This window comes from Xenopus laevis, chromosome 4S, assembly GCF_017654675.1.
Source record: "Xenopus laevis strain J_2021 chromosome 4S, Xenopus_laevis_v10.1, whole genome shotgun sequence".
NCBI lineage: Eukaryota > Metazoa > Chordata > Amphibia > Anura > Pipidae > Xenopus > Xenopus laevis.
The window spans coordinates 60,583,087-60,598,190 of NC_054378.1; the positions used below are offsets into that span (position 1 = coordinate 60,583,087).

The 15,104-nt window shown below is 34.6% G+C and overlaps 1 protein-coding gene across 1 annotated transcript in view; it reads left to right on the forward strand.

Annotated features, from left to right (window-relative positions):
• Nucleotides 1-15,104, forward strand: part of adgrl4.S (adhesion G protein-coupled receptor L4 S homeolog) — a 97,693-nt gene that overhangs the window by 48,011 nt on the left and 34,578 nt on the right. The window lies entirely within an intron of this gene.

Here is a 15,104-nt window from a genome sequence, read left to right on the forward strand (position 1 = left end):
CTCTTTTCAGAAGCATTTTCTGAATAGTAATCTAGTGATGTAGACAGCAAAATGTATGTTACCACAGACTAGGCAGTCAAAAAATGTTTTATCTGGGCTATTATGTTGGCATAATTACTCTGAACAAATGAAAATAAGCTGACTAAGTTTAAAAGACAATTACCCTCAGCAAGGTAAGCTTTTTCCAAGGCAATTTAAAAGAGTGAATTCATCATCCTTACTTTCAAGTACACATTTACTTTTCAAGTACACATTTCTTAATTTTCCATGTCTATTATGTGCAATCTGCCATTTAAATGTTTGCATCAGAAGGGAAACAAAATTGGGTCAGCCAGATTATATACCACAATTTAAAAAAGAAAATAAAAACATATTATAAGTGCCACTCAGCAAAGACAGTGGTGATCACTTATTACTTACATATATATTCTCAATATCTCCACATTTTTCAGTGCAATTACCATAAGGTTTGAACTCCATTGTAATACTCTACAACTAATATATTTTATTTGGAGAGGAAATGCACCAAATTATTAAAGGAGAAGGAAAGGTTAAAATTAAGTAAGCTTTATCAGAAAGGTCTATGTAAATACACCAGTAAACCCTCAAAGTAATGCTGCTCTGAGTCCTCTGTCAAAAGAAACACCACATTTCTTTCCTTCTATTGTGGGCTTCTGTATCAGACTTCCTGTTTACAGCATAAACTCCAGGGCTAGGGATTGAGCATGCTCAGTTTGCTCCTCTCTCCCCCTTCCTTCCTCCCCTCCCTGCTGTAATCTGAGCTCAGAGCTGTAAGTGAGCAGGGAGAGAGTCAGGCAGGAAGTGATGTCACACCAAGCTTATATGGCAGCTGCTATCCTAAACAAATCGAGACTGTCTAGAGCTGTTTACTCAGGTATGGTAAAACATTCTGCAGAATAAATACAGCATTCTAGCTTGCACTATTATGGCTAATCTATTGGCAATAAACTGTCTTGGAGCTTTCCTTCTCCTTTAAGATTTTGGAATGTAAGAACACGCTACTTTTTGTGGTCATAACAATATCTCCAGTAAACAGCAAACTGCTTAAATATGAGTGAACTACTAGTTTGCCTGCCAATGCCTCTTCTTTGTGCATTGCCAAGTCTCTTTGCCCACTGTGTACCAGGTGTATCAGATTTAGTGCCAAATACCTTTTTAAAGGGGTCCAAGTTGGAATCTGTCCTTTGAATCCCACCAACAGTCATCTCTGCCTAATTGAAAGTTTCCTAAGTAAGAAATTGCATTTTAAACATTGTTTAATGCTCAGGAAAGCATTATTTACATGTATGAGATTGTTTCAATGATTACCTGTAATAGTCTTTTGATTCTCCTTTTTACTGTCATAATATATTTTTTGTTACCATATCAAAGTTATACCACATTGTGTTAATATATCAAGATTCCAAATCCATACCAGTATGGGCAATGAAGGCAAAATGTAGGCAACTTCTTTCTGTTACAAAAGTAAGTCTGTGTGATTGTTAGTTTTTGCTGCAAACCCATATTGTGACGCTTCTTAACATATGTACCTTTTAAGCGTCATTAATCATTTCTTAACACCTTTTACTAGCAAGATGCTTGCTGTGGTTTTTGTGTTACCGCACCTTTGTAGTTTGTAAATGTTTTGATCGTAAAGAACACACTGACATTACATTTCAGATATGTACAATTTAAAATACCTGTGTGTGTACTGTATATAATATATATATATATATATATATATATATATATATATATATATATATATATATATATATATATATATATATATATATATATATATATATATATACATATATATATATATATACATATATATATTTCCCCTATTGGGTGCTTTTCAAATATCTGACTTGTGAGATAAAATGCTTATATGATCCAAGCTTCACAGCTATAAAAGCAATGCAAAATTACAGCATCTGTCTACATTCTTAGCGGTTCTATATTTCAAATTCCTACCTTGACAAGTGCAAATCGTATAAAATGACTATTTATTCATACACATGGTTTTAACCTTCTTCTCTGCAGAGACACAAATATCCTGTTTATGAATGCATTTAGTTTTATTTCACACTTATTTATTATAGGCCTTTTCCCTTCTAAACAACTGCTTATATTTTCTTTCAACATGTAGTTTAAAAAAAAATCAAGTCAAATGACAGTTCAAAAATATTCAGTTTGATCCTCATTTATAATTTATCTATTTTTTATTTCCAAATACTAGTGATGGGCGAATCTGTGGCAAAAAATTTGTGAAACTGTGAAAAATTCATTCATACTTCCAAGCTTTGTAGACTGTGTTAAATGAATATGGCATGTTTTTCTTTGTGTTGCATTGGAGTCAAAGGGAAGACCATTTCACACGCATTTTTCACTCAGTATACTGCTACACACATGCCCTACATTGTTAGAGGACTCCTATCTTTTCAAAAGAAAAAATTGCTCACATTTTGCGAATTTCTTAAAAACATCTGTGTTTTTTTACATTAGCTCTGGTCGACTGGTAATGGTATATACTACCACTTAGTCTATATTGCTGTTTAACCAAAAAGTAACATCTACAGTTTATATATTACAAATAGCTTACTAACACAGGCACAAATAATAATTAATCGGAACAAATAATATCTGGGTGCTTTGTATTCCAAGTAGTGATGGGCGAATTTGCGCCGTTTCGCTTCGCCGAAAAATTTGCGAAACGGCGAAAAAATCGTGAAACAGCACCGGCGTCTCGTTTGTGACGCCGGCGCCCGTTTTTCGATGCCAGCGCCCGTTTTTGACGCCGGCGCCCGTTTTTGACGCGAATTTTCGCGGGCGTTTTGCGAATTTATTTGCTAGCGGCGAATCATGCAAATTCGCTGCGAATTCGCGCCTGGCGAATAAATTCGCCCATCACAAATTCCAAGTTAAAATGAATAAACTGTAAGGAATAAAATGTAAGGAATCGGAAATACTAGGTAATGTACCGTAATATTACATGACTGAGATTGTGAATAGTCATAGTTGTGTTATGGAATCCAAACAACTTCTGTACAATCGGAGTAGTAGTTAAATGAAAAACAAACTACAAATATACAGGTTTAAACACATTTTTTTTAATAAAAAAATAAAGAATAGCACAACAGTGCCCAAAACTTTAAAAGGCTGCTGGAGGAGGATTAGGAGGAGGGGTTCCCCTCAAATTTAGGACAAGGTCCTTGATATCTTGGAGCTCCCTTAAGATATGATGCAGCAGGTTGCCCTCTGTCTGCATTACTGCGTTTGCTACCTTTATCTATAAGGATGGCTGATGTGGTAGGCTGTGTATAGCCCTCCTTCTCCTCATCAGACAGGAATATATTCCCCATTCATGTCTGCTCATCAAAAAGATCCTTTGCCGGAAAAGCTCAGATTTTCCCGATTTTTTTCGGGAATTTTCCCCAAAAGCTTCACATTTTTCAGAGTTTACATCTGAAAGCTCCGAAAACATTGTGGAATTGCCCAAAACCCCCGACACAACCAAAAATCAATGGGACCGTTCCCATTGACTTTTATGCAACATCGACAGGTTTGAGATGCCGTGTTTTTGTATTCAGGCTTTTTAGCCCTCGTGGTTTAATAAATTCCGAAAAATTCAGGATTTTTTTAAGTCGATTTTAACAATAAAAAAACCACAAATTTTTCGGATTTCGAGTATTCGGAGTTTAATAAATAACCCCCTAGGTGTTACCTACACTTTCGACAGCAGTATGTTGTAATAATTGTCCAGGTGTTTGCAGTTTTGGTCAAAGAACAGGCTATTGCAAGCATTTTTCTGTCTGCTAAGTTGGAAATTTGACATGTTCTTGACTTGTTATATGTGAAGAAAGTTAGTCCAGCACCCACTGTTTCATGAATAAAACGGCCTTTATTGGACCAAGGGCATTACAGCAACGTTTCAGACCAACTGTTCTTTTATCAAGCTAACCAACATGTGATTCAATAGTGCTATTTATACACTCACACACCATCTAGTGGTCATTAGTGACAATTAATATATAGAGAAAATGGACTAATCATTAAATCATCATTTTGCATATAACAATATGTCATTATAGCAGTATACAAAATCAGTGCCAAATATAAATAGGAAGACGACCAAATGTGAAAAATATCTGTAAGACATAAAAGATAATACAAAAAATATAAACAACAGTATTAAAACAGATAAAAGTATCAATAAAATCATCGGAAGATAGGACTCAGATCATACTCTTTGTTTAGGCCCCCAGGTTCCAGAGTTTCCAATTTTCTGATCCAATAGGCCTCTTTATACAACAGCTCCTTTAGCCTATCTCCTCCCCGACGCTTAGGTTCAATAGTTTCCATAATCTGAAATTTTAACTGATTAACTCTATGAGCATGCTCAATAAAGTGACCAGCCACTGCTTGATCTTTCTTCCCCGTCCTAATTGCAGATTTATGCTCACGTATCCGTTCACGGACCGTTCTCTTGGTTTGTCCCACGTATGCTAGTCCGCATGGACATTTAATAACATATACTGCATACGTGGAGCTGCAAGAATAACGACCTCTTATTTTTATGGGGTTACCCCTTCTGGGGTGAAAAACATTTTCCCCTGTTTGCACATTTGAGCAACAATTGCAGTTAAGGCAGGGATAAGAACCAACTTTCCCCCTGATTTCTATATTTTTATGTTTACTATTACTTCCAATATCTGAGTGTACTAGCATTGAGCCAAGTGACCTCCCTTTCTTATACGCTATAACTGGGGGTCTGTCAAATGCCGTTACTTGGGGTAAGTTATCTTTGACTAGTGGCCAGTGTCGTCTTAGAATATTTGCAACCTGTTTACTCAGGGTGTTATATTCTGTTACAAATGTGACATGATTTTCCCTGTGCTTCTCTTTCCCTTTTAGCATCTCTGTTCTTTCCTGATTCTTTATTTCTTCTAGTTGACTATTTAGAAGGCTATCTGGATATTCCCTCTCACGAAATTTGTTACACATTTCCGACAATCTTTTCTCTGCTTTCTCACTAGAGGTTACTATTCGCTTTACTCTACTTAATTGAGATTTAGGCAGTGCTCTCTTAAGTTGTGGTGGGTGGAAGGACCGATAGTGTAGTAACAAATTTCGATCCGTGGGTTTAACATACAAATCCGTCATTAAGCACCCATCTTGTTTGTACACCCTAGTGTCCAAAAATGGGATCTCCTCCAGATGAGCATTTAGGGAAAATTTTATGAAGGGTAGGGAACTGTTTATTTCCTGAACAAACCTCTCAAGGGTCCAATATGGCCCCGCCCACAGCGCAAACACGTCATCTATATAGCGTATCCATTTTTTACAGTGTGTTTTAAACAGTTCATTATCATATATAAATTTTATTTCAAATTGATTCATGAAAATGTTTGCGTATGAGGGGGCCACATTGGACCCCATTGCCGTGCCCCTTATTTGCATATAGATTATGGAAACTATTGAACCTAAGCGTCGGGGAGGAGATAGGCTAAAGGAGCTGTTGTATAAAGAGGCCTATTGGATCAGAAAATTGGAAACTCTGGAACCTGGGGGCCTAAACAAAGAGTATGATCTGAGTCCTATCTTCCGATGATTTTATTGATACTTTTATCTGTTTTAATACTGTTGTTTATATTTTTTGTATTATCTTTTATGTCTTACAGATATTTTTCACATTTGGTCGTCTTCCTATCTATATTTGGCACTGATTTTGTATACTGCTATAATGACATATTGTTATATGCAAAATGATGATTTAATGATTAGTCCATTTTCTCTATATATTAATTGTCACTAATGACCACTAGATGGTGTGTGAGTGTATAAATAGCACTATTGAATCACATGTTGGTTAGCTTGATAAAAGACCAGTTGGTCTGAAACGTTGCTGTAATGCCCTTGGTCCAATAAAGGCCGTTTTATTCATGAAACAGTGGGTGCTGGACTAACTTTCTTCACTAATATTGCCAGTGGAAGGTGGCCACTGGAGGACGTGCACCCAGCCAAAGAAGTGAGTTGCAGTTGTGCTGACTACTAATCTGCTCTTGACTTGTTATATACCCAATATTCTAATATGCCTTCCTCTGGATCAACTGACAGTTAGGCAGGTTAAAAAAAGTAAAAAGGTTAAACTTGATGGACGAGTTTATTTTTTCAACCTAACTTACTATGTAACTATGTACCTATGATTCTTAAATGAATATGGGACTGCTAAACTTTACTTTAAAGTTATCTTTCTGTGCAATTTCTATTATTCTTTAAATGAGCAACTCACTACACTAAATATACTGTCTATATATATATATATATATGTATGTGTATGTATGGTCTTGAGAAAGGTCTTAGGCAAAGACCGAAACGTTGACCTCTTTTTTTAAAGATGTATTAAATAAAGAAAAGTTTTTTTAACCCTTTAAAGGTTCCTGGTGTGCACCTCGCTCTTTTGATATTTTATATATATATATATATATATATATATATATATATATATATATATATATATATATATATATATATATATATATATATATATATATATATATATATAGAGCAGGAGATCCGGCACTCACGAAATGGAGGTCAAGCGTGCCTGGGTGCAGTCCAGGAGCCGTAGCATCAAATAGGTATAGAAAAGATCGCACCCGCAGGACTTATTCTTAAACAAAGAAAATTTATTAAATTTTATACAAGTTTTTTCACTTCAAAAGATTGTAAGCACAAGCTTCATACAATAGATCGGTGAAACATATTAGCACTAAATGCAATAATATATTTTTTCTGTGTTTTATTTATGTATTTTAAAGTACAAATTAGCATTGTGATGAGGTCATCATGACGCTCTTAATGTGGGGATTGTGGGTATAAATGTTGATCACAAGCACTAACACTTTATCCTTGATAAAGGCCTGAATGCAGGCCGAAACGTTGGATGCACAGTGTATGAAGAATAAACACTATTTTTGATTGAAGATAAACGGTGTGCTGGTCCATTTTGAAAAAAAAAAAAAAATATATATATATATATATATATATATATATATATATATATATATATATATATATATATATATATATATATATATATATATATATATATATATATAGAGCAGGAGATCCGGCACTCACGAAATGGAGGTCAAGCGTGCCTGGGTGCAGTCCAGGAGCCGTAGCATCAAATAGGTATAGAAAAGATCGCACCCGCAGGACTTATTCTTAAACAAAGAAAATTTATTGTGAATAGATGCTGACGTTTCGGCTGAGACAACAGCCTTTCTCAAAGTGTATATATATATATATACAAACTTCCAATAGAGGCTGCACTCTCAGGACTTAAAAGTAAAACTTTTTTATTAATACAAGCTACTGACTGACATTTCAGCCCCCTTAAATTCTTTCTCAAATTAAAACATACACATTTGAATATGCCTTTTAACTACATACTGGCGGGAAAACAGCTTCGATGGAGATGATGTGTAACCGTCGTCAGATGTAAGCGCCAGGTGTATCTAATGTCACTTAAACTGTGAATCTCATAGCTTCCATTAATTTTAAACAGGCAATCGATTACCTAGATACACATTAATACAAAACTTCAATATTTATACAAAAATAAATAAACAATTGAAAAACAAACACAAAAAAAGAAAACCAAATCAATAAAAACAGATGAAGCTCTCCTAATACTCTTCCTACACTTCCTCCTGCCTAATCTTGAACGGAACAAATTTTGTTACAAATTTATCAAGAATGCATCAATAATAGCAAATAGGCACAAAGTATTACCAAGTGGTCATAGATCGTTTTCTAAAAATAATCTAGCTCTAAGCTATGAAAAAATATAGTCACATCGCCTTTTGGTTTGTGTGTATGTATGTGTGTGTGTGTATATATATATATATATATATATATATATATATATATATATATACACAGTATATATATATATATATATATATATATATATATATATATATATATATATATATATATATATATATATATATATATATATATATATATATATATATATATATATATATATATAATTAACCAACATACTGTAGATTAGGATGGACTTGCCTGCTTTTTCACTTAGAAGGGTGTATAGTAACACTTCTACTCCACTCTAACCTCAATCCTCCCCCTTCACTGTGCTCTACCTTTACTGTTCCATAATTCCCCATAAATAGCTTATATATAAAGGCTAGAATAATTTTCTTTTTTTTTTTTTAATTAAACAATTTCTGTAGCAGGCATACAGAAATATATTACAGATATTTAAAGTTAAATGCAAATATGGAAACCAGTTTATAGTTAATGTTAGCCTGTTGAGATGTATTTTTACACTGGACTGTTTCTATGGAAACTTCATTCAGAAACTAAAGATTTTGCAGCACTCTAACAGTGATGTTTCAGTAACCCTGGAGACCTTCTGTAAAAGTTTATTACCAGTTTCTGCAACTTCTAAGTTTGATATTATCAACGAAGAGAGTTAGGGTCAGCCTAGTTTTGAATTTTTTTTTATTCTTAGTTGATTTTTTTGCTTTGCTTTGTGCTAATCATAACAATTTTACCCCATTAGAAATAAATGATTCTAAACTGTTACTGCTCCTTATCAATAAAATGGCTATTTATTATGCCTTAAAGCAGACACAAATTTTAATATTTACTTCTACCTACCTCAGGCTGTAGACCAAAGAGTTCCCCTTCTTGATCACTAAGTTATATTATTAAGCATGAAAGTTGGTAAGAGAGATGCAAATGGTATGACAGGAGTAACATCACATCTTAAGATTTGGATATTATTATATATAAAAAATCAGCCTAAAATTATAACTTTTATTCACTAACAACAAAAAATCTTTTGTGCAAGTTTACATTTTTTAACAGTTTGAGGCCCATTTACTAAGGGTCGAATATCGAGGGTTAATTAACCCTCGATATTCGACCATCGAAGTAAAATCCTTCGACTTCGATGATAAAAGTCGAAGGATTTACCGCAAATCCAAATTTTTCAAAGGAAAATTTTTTCGATCGAACGATTAAATCCTTCGAATCGAATGGTTTGAAGGATTTTAATCCATCGATCGGACGATTTTCCTTCGATCAAAAAAAGCTTAGAAAGCTTATGGGGAAGTTCCCCATAGGCTAACAATGATGCTCGGTAAGTGCCGAAGTAGGTAGTCAAAGTTTTTTTTAAAGAGACAGTACTTAGACTATCGAATGGTCGAATAGTCGAATGATGTTTAGTTCGAATCGTTTGATTCAAGGTCGAAGTAGCCTATTCGATGGTCGAAGTACCCAAAAAAAAAACTTCGAAATTCAAAGTTTTTTTACTTCGAATCCTTCACTCGAGCTAAGTAAATGAGATATAAGAGATATTATTTCTAATTCACTATGGTAGCTAGTTCTCATGGTTTGCCCTTACAGTTAATCACATTATAATACAACTCTACAATCATCTCTAAACTTTCTTGCTTTCATATTATTCTGTATTTGAGGCACTGAGTACAGTACTATTATATATATATATCAAAATAAGAGTGGCGTGTGAACAGGCAGGGAGCATAATTGAAAGGACCTTGAAAGGAGGAATGCAAACACAGATAGAAAGAGTCATCCAGGCTGCCATAATGCTTAGATGATAAGTGTGGGCTTAGTAATTGAGCATTATGGTTAACACATTAATCTTTTTTAATTATTGGTAGATCTGCAGGTATATTACTCTATATGATTTCATGTTTCCTACTTACAGTGTAGTGCTTTTTCCAAGAATTCCAATGTTAAAGGGGAGCCAAAAGTTGCATCCACTGTGTTTTGCATGCAATGCATCATTACAAGCACTAATTAGTGTGAAAGTTGCTACAGACTTTTAGAAGTAGGGATGATGTCAATTCTGGTGTTGCTTGGCAACAACAGTAGTAGTAACTATTTATGCAATCTGCTAGTGGAACCCTGAAGTATTTTTGCAAGGGAATCCTAGAATGTCTGCTAAATTAAATGAGGCTCATATTTTACATTTTGCACTTGTGATCATAAATAAAATATTTTTTTTTTTCTGCAGGTAGTACATTTGGTTAGTACATTTGGGCAATTAAGTGCTCTATTTGACAAGTTTTTAAATAACTCCTGACTTTTGAAGGTGGTTTTTAGAAGCGCTACTGTAGCATTTATTGCTGTAATGCAACAATAGCATCTGTACCAAAAAGATTCAATTCTAAATCAACAAAGTTATGGTTCAAAGTTAACAAAGCTGCCAAATTGCTTTGAGATATCCAAGTTCTTCTGCTGCTTTGTCTCTTAGTCGTTGCCCTTTTGCCTTGACCCCATTGCCTTGACATAATTATTGAATATCATTACAGAGTGGTTAAAATACATGCAACAACAGTAGTCAAAGGGTTATGCTACTGTCCTCCACCGATAGACCTTATGAAGTGTTCTTTTGTTGAAAGGACAGAAGTTGTAGATGCTTCACTTGCCATGTTTTCAGTCTGTAGCCAGGGGTAGGAAAAATTAAAACAAGCAATATATATAATTAAATAATATAAAACATGTAGGTAATTTATTTTTGAATACCTTTAGTGAAGCATATAGGTATGTATCTCTAACATTTGTGTAGGTTAGCATTTAGGGAATAGTGATCATAACATGGTCTCCTTTGAGATTCTGTTGCAGAAGCAATTCTATAAGGGAGTAACTAAAACACTAAATTTCAGACGTGCAAACTTTGACAGTATAAGGGCATCTCTGCAACATATTAAGTGGGAAATGCGTTCCACAGGGTTAAACACAGAACAAAAATGGGAAGTCTTTAAAATGCTGCTTAATAAATATACTTGTCAGTATATTCCACTTGTAAGCAAGGAATTTCGATGCAAAGCAAAACCTTTTTGGTTCAATAGAAGCGTTGGTGTTGAGGTGGGTAAGAAAAGACGTGCTTTTAAGGCTTTCAAGTTAGCTGGTACAGCTGAAACATTTATAAGGTACAAGGAGGCCAATAAATCATGCAAAGAAGCTATAAGGCAAGCTAAAATTGATATAGAAAGGGATATTGCAGCAAGCAGTAAAAAAAATCCAAAATTATTTTTTAAATATGTTAATAGTAAAAAAATGAAGCAGGAAGGGGTGGGACCCTTACTATCAGAGGGGGGTCAGCTGGTTGATGAAAACAAAATAAAACCGCAGATTCAGAACTTATATTTTTCATCTGTCTACACAAATGAGGAACCAGTAAGTGAAGGTTTATTTCTTAACAGTCCCAATTCTAGTAATACAACTAATGATGCATGGTTCACACATGAAGAAATTCAAAAGAGACTAGAACATGTTAAGATTAACAAAGGTCCATGGTCAGATGGTATTCATCCCAGGGTAATTAGCGAGCTTAGCTCTGTGATTGCCAAACCTCTTTACTTAATTTTTCAGGATTCATTGAGATCTGGCATAGTGCCGAGAGACTGGCTAATGTGGTGCCTCTATTCAAAAAAGGTTCCCGCTCTCAGCCTCAAAACTATAGGCCAATTAGTCTGACGTCAGTGGTAGGAAAGCTTTTCGAAGGGTTAATAAAGGATAAGATACTGGACTTCATAGCAAATCATAATACTATGAGTTTGTGCCAGCATGGTTTTATGCGTAATAGATCTTGCCAGACTAACTTAATTTATTTTTATGAGAAGGTAAGTAGAGACCTCGATTCTGGGATGGCAGTGGATGTGATTTACTTAGACTTTGCTAAAGCATTTGATACAGTGCCACACAAAAGGTTACTGGTTAAATGAAGGAATGTTGGCCTGGAACATACTATTTGTACCTGGATAGAGAACTGGCTAAAAGATAGACTGCAAAGAGTGGTGGTAAATGGAACATTTCTAATTGGACCAGTGTTGTTAGTGGAGTACCGCAGGGCTCTGTACTAGGTCCCTTGCTTTTCAACTTGTTTATTAATGACCTGGAGGTGGGCATTGAAAGTACTGTTTCTATTTTTGCAGATGATACTAAATTGTGCAGAACTATAGGTTCCATGCAGGATGCTGCCACTTTGCAGAGTGATTTGTCTAAACTGGAAAACTGGGCAGCAAACTGGAAAATGAGGTTCAATGTTGATAAATGCAAGGTTATGCACTTTGGCAAAAATAATATAAATGCAAGTTATACACTAAATGGCAGTGTGTTGGGAGTTTCCTTAAATGAGAAGGATCTTGTGGTTTTTGTAGATAACAAGTTGTCTAATTCTGGGCAGTGTCATTCTGTGGCTACTAAAGCAAATAAAGTTCTGTCTTGCATAAAAAAGGGCATTAACACAAGGGATGAAAACATAATTATGCCTCTTTATAGGTCCCTGGTAAGGCCTCATCTGGAGTATGCAGTGCAGTTTTGGACTCCAGTCATTAAGAGGGATATACAGTAAATGAGCTGGAGAGAGTGCAGAGACGTGCAACTAAATTGGATAGAGGGACGGAAGACTTAAATTATGAGGGTAGACTGTCAAGGTTGGGGTTGTTTTCTCTAGAAAAAAGGCGCTTGCGAGGGGACATGATTACACTTTACAAGTATATTAGAGGACATTATAGACAAATAGCAGGGGACCTTTTTACCCATAAAGTGGATCACCGTACCAGAGGCCACCCCTTTAGACTAGAAGAAAAGACTTTTCATTTGAAGCAACGTAGGGGGTTCTTCACAGTCAGGACAGTGAGGTTGTGGAATGCACTGCCAGGTGATGTTGTGATGGCTGATTCTGTTAATGCCTTTAAGAATGGCTTGGATGATTTTTTGGACAGACATAATATCAAAGGCTATTGTGATACTAATCTCTATAGTTAGTATAGGTATGGGTATATAGAATTTAATTAAAAGTAGGGAGGGGTGTGTGTATGTATGCTGGGTTTTCATTTAGAGGGGTTGAACTTGATGGACTTTGTCTTTTTTCAACCCAATTTAACTATGTAACTAACTATGTAACTATGTATGTGTGTATGTATTGTGCATCACTGAAGAAGATAATTCCTTTTAACATCTGTACAATTAAAGAAATGTACAAAATAATAATAAACTTTCTACTTTACTGACTTTATGTCTGCTTTAAAAAATCCCCAAAGGTCATGGACCAGTAAGCAGCTGCAGTCTGATTTATAAAAGAAATGCAGTGCAAATCAGTAAATGGTGCATATTTTTAATTAAGCATTATTTTATGCAAAGAGTATTCTCATCACCTAATCAACATTTTACACTAAGAGAAATGTAAAATTATATAAATATAGCAAATATGAATGAATACATTTAACTCACATGTTGTACTGATTAGCACAGCTAATGCTGAAATTAAATTTAGAACATTTCTGTAGGAAATGCATTACCATTAAGACAACTGATTATAATATGATAAAAGGTGTTTTTTTCTATTATGTACTTCAAATTTAACATAATTAAATGACAAGGAAATTTATATATTTTGGAATATAGAAACAGAAAACTATCATAAGCTTTGACCTTGTTCTGTCTGCTGTGTGAGGCATGAGACCCAGTGCCCTATATATGTATGCATGTAGAACTTTATTTATGTATCACTCCAAGGATACACACATGGAGGACAAGTATTATAATAAATGCAATAAATAAGTTCACACAGAGAGTAAATGTCATATGCTAGGAGACACAATAGGAAGGGGATCCCTGCCACATAGAGCTTACAGTGTAAATAGGTGGACAACATGCAGGCACAAATTGGAGGACAAAAGTGTAAAAGGTTTGGGCATGGCCTTTAAGTGCATGACTAGACCAAACAAAATTGCTGTAGTGTTCCAAATGAGTTTTTTGTTAAAGGAATTGTGTCCCTATGATTTTTATGGTGTAATGTTTTTCTAAATGACACTGTTTACACTGAAAATAATTCACTCTACAATGTAAATTTCATTCCTAACCCAACAAGTGTATTTTTTTTAGTTGTAATATTGGTGCGTAGGCAGCCATCTCGGGTCATTTTTTCTGGTCATGTGCTTTCAGAAAGAACCAGTGCTGCACTATGGAACTGCTTTCTGACAGGCTATTGTTTCTCCTACTCAATATAACTGAAGGAGTCGCAGTGGGACATGGATTTTTACTATTGATACTTATATCTACCAGGGAGCTGTTATCTAGTTACCTTCTCATTGTTCTGCTGATGGGTTGGGGGGGATATCACTCCAACTTGCAGTGCAGCAGTAAAGAGTGACTGAAATTTATCAGAGCACAAGTCACATGACTGGGGATACCTGGGAAAGTGAACTATGTCTAGCCCCATGTCAGATTTCAAAATTAAATATAAAAAAATCTGTTTGCTCTTTCGAAAAAAGGATTCAGCGCAGAAATCTGCTGGTGCTGCCCTATTAAATGATACATATTGGGGGGAAAAAGCCTGTTTTTCCATGGCCGTATCCCTTCACAGAAATTGAAAAAAATGTTCCCTTTAAGGAGGAATTCAGGGATGGAATTCAACAGGTAAGGAGCATCAAAGTAGAATGGTTTAATATGCGAAAGAACAGATGGAGTGGATGGTGTAAAAAGATTGCGGCTCTAAGAGGAATTGAGGAGATGGCCAGGAACAATCAGAGAGAAAAGTGAAGAGATGTAGTGAAAAGTACTTATTCACCCCCTCTCACACCTCTTACATCTCCTGCCTTCAAAGTGAGATGAGGGAGCTGAAGAAAGCTCAACCGAGCTCCCAGCACTGGAAAATACACATTTCTGGTTTAACAATGTTCCTCTTAAAGGAACAGGAGCAGTCTGTTAATCATCTATGGTACTGTTGTGGATTAAAAAAAAAAGTATCATCTTGAAATTCCTGTATGACATACTATATATATATATATATATATATATATATATATATATATATATATATATATATATATATATATATATATATATATATATATATATATCTATCTATCTATATATCTATCTATATATCTATCTATATATCTATCTATATATCTATCTATATATCTATCTATATATCTATATATCTATATATCTATATATCTATATATCTATATATCTATATATCTATATATCTATATATCTATATATCTATATATCTATAT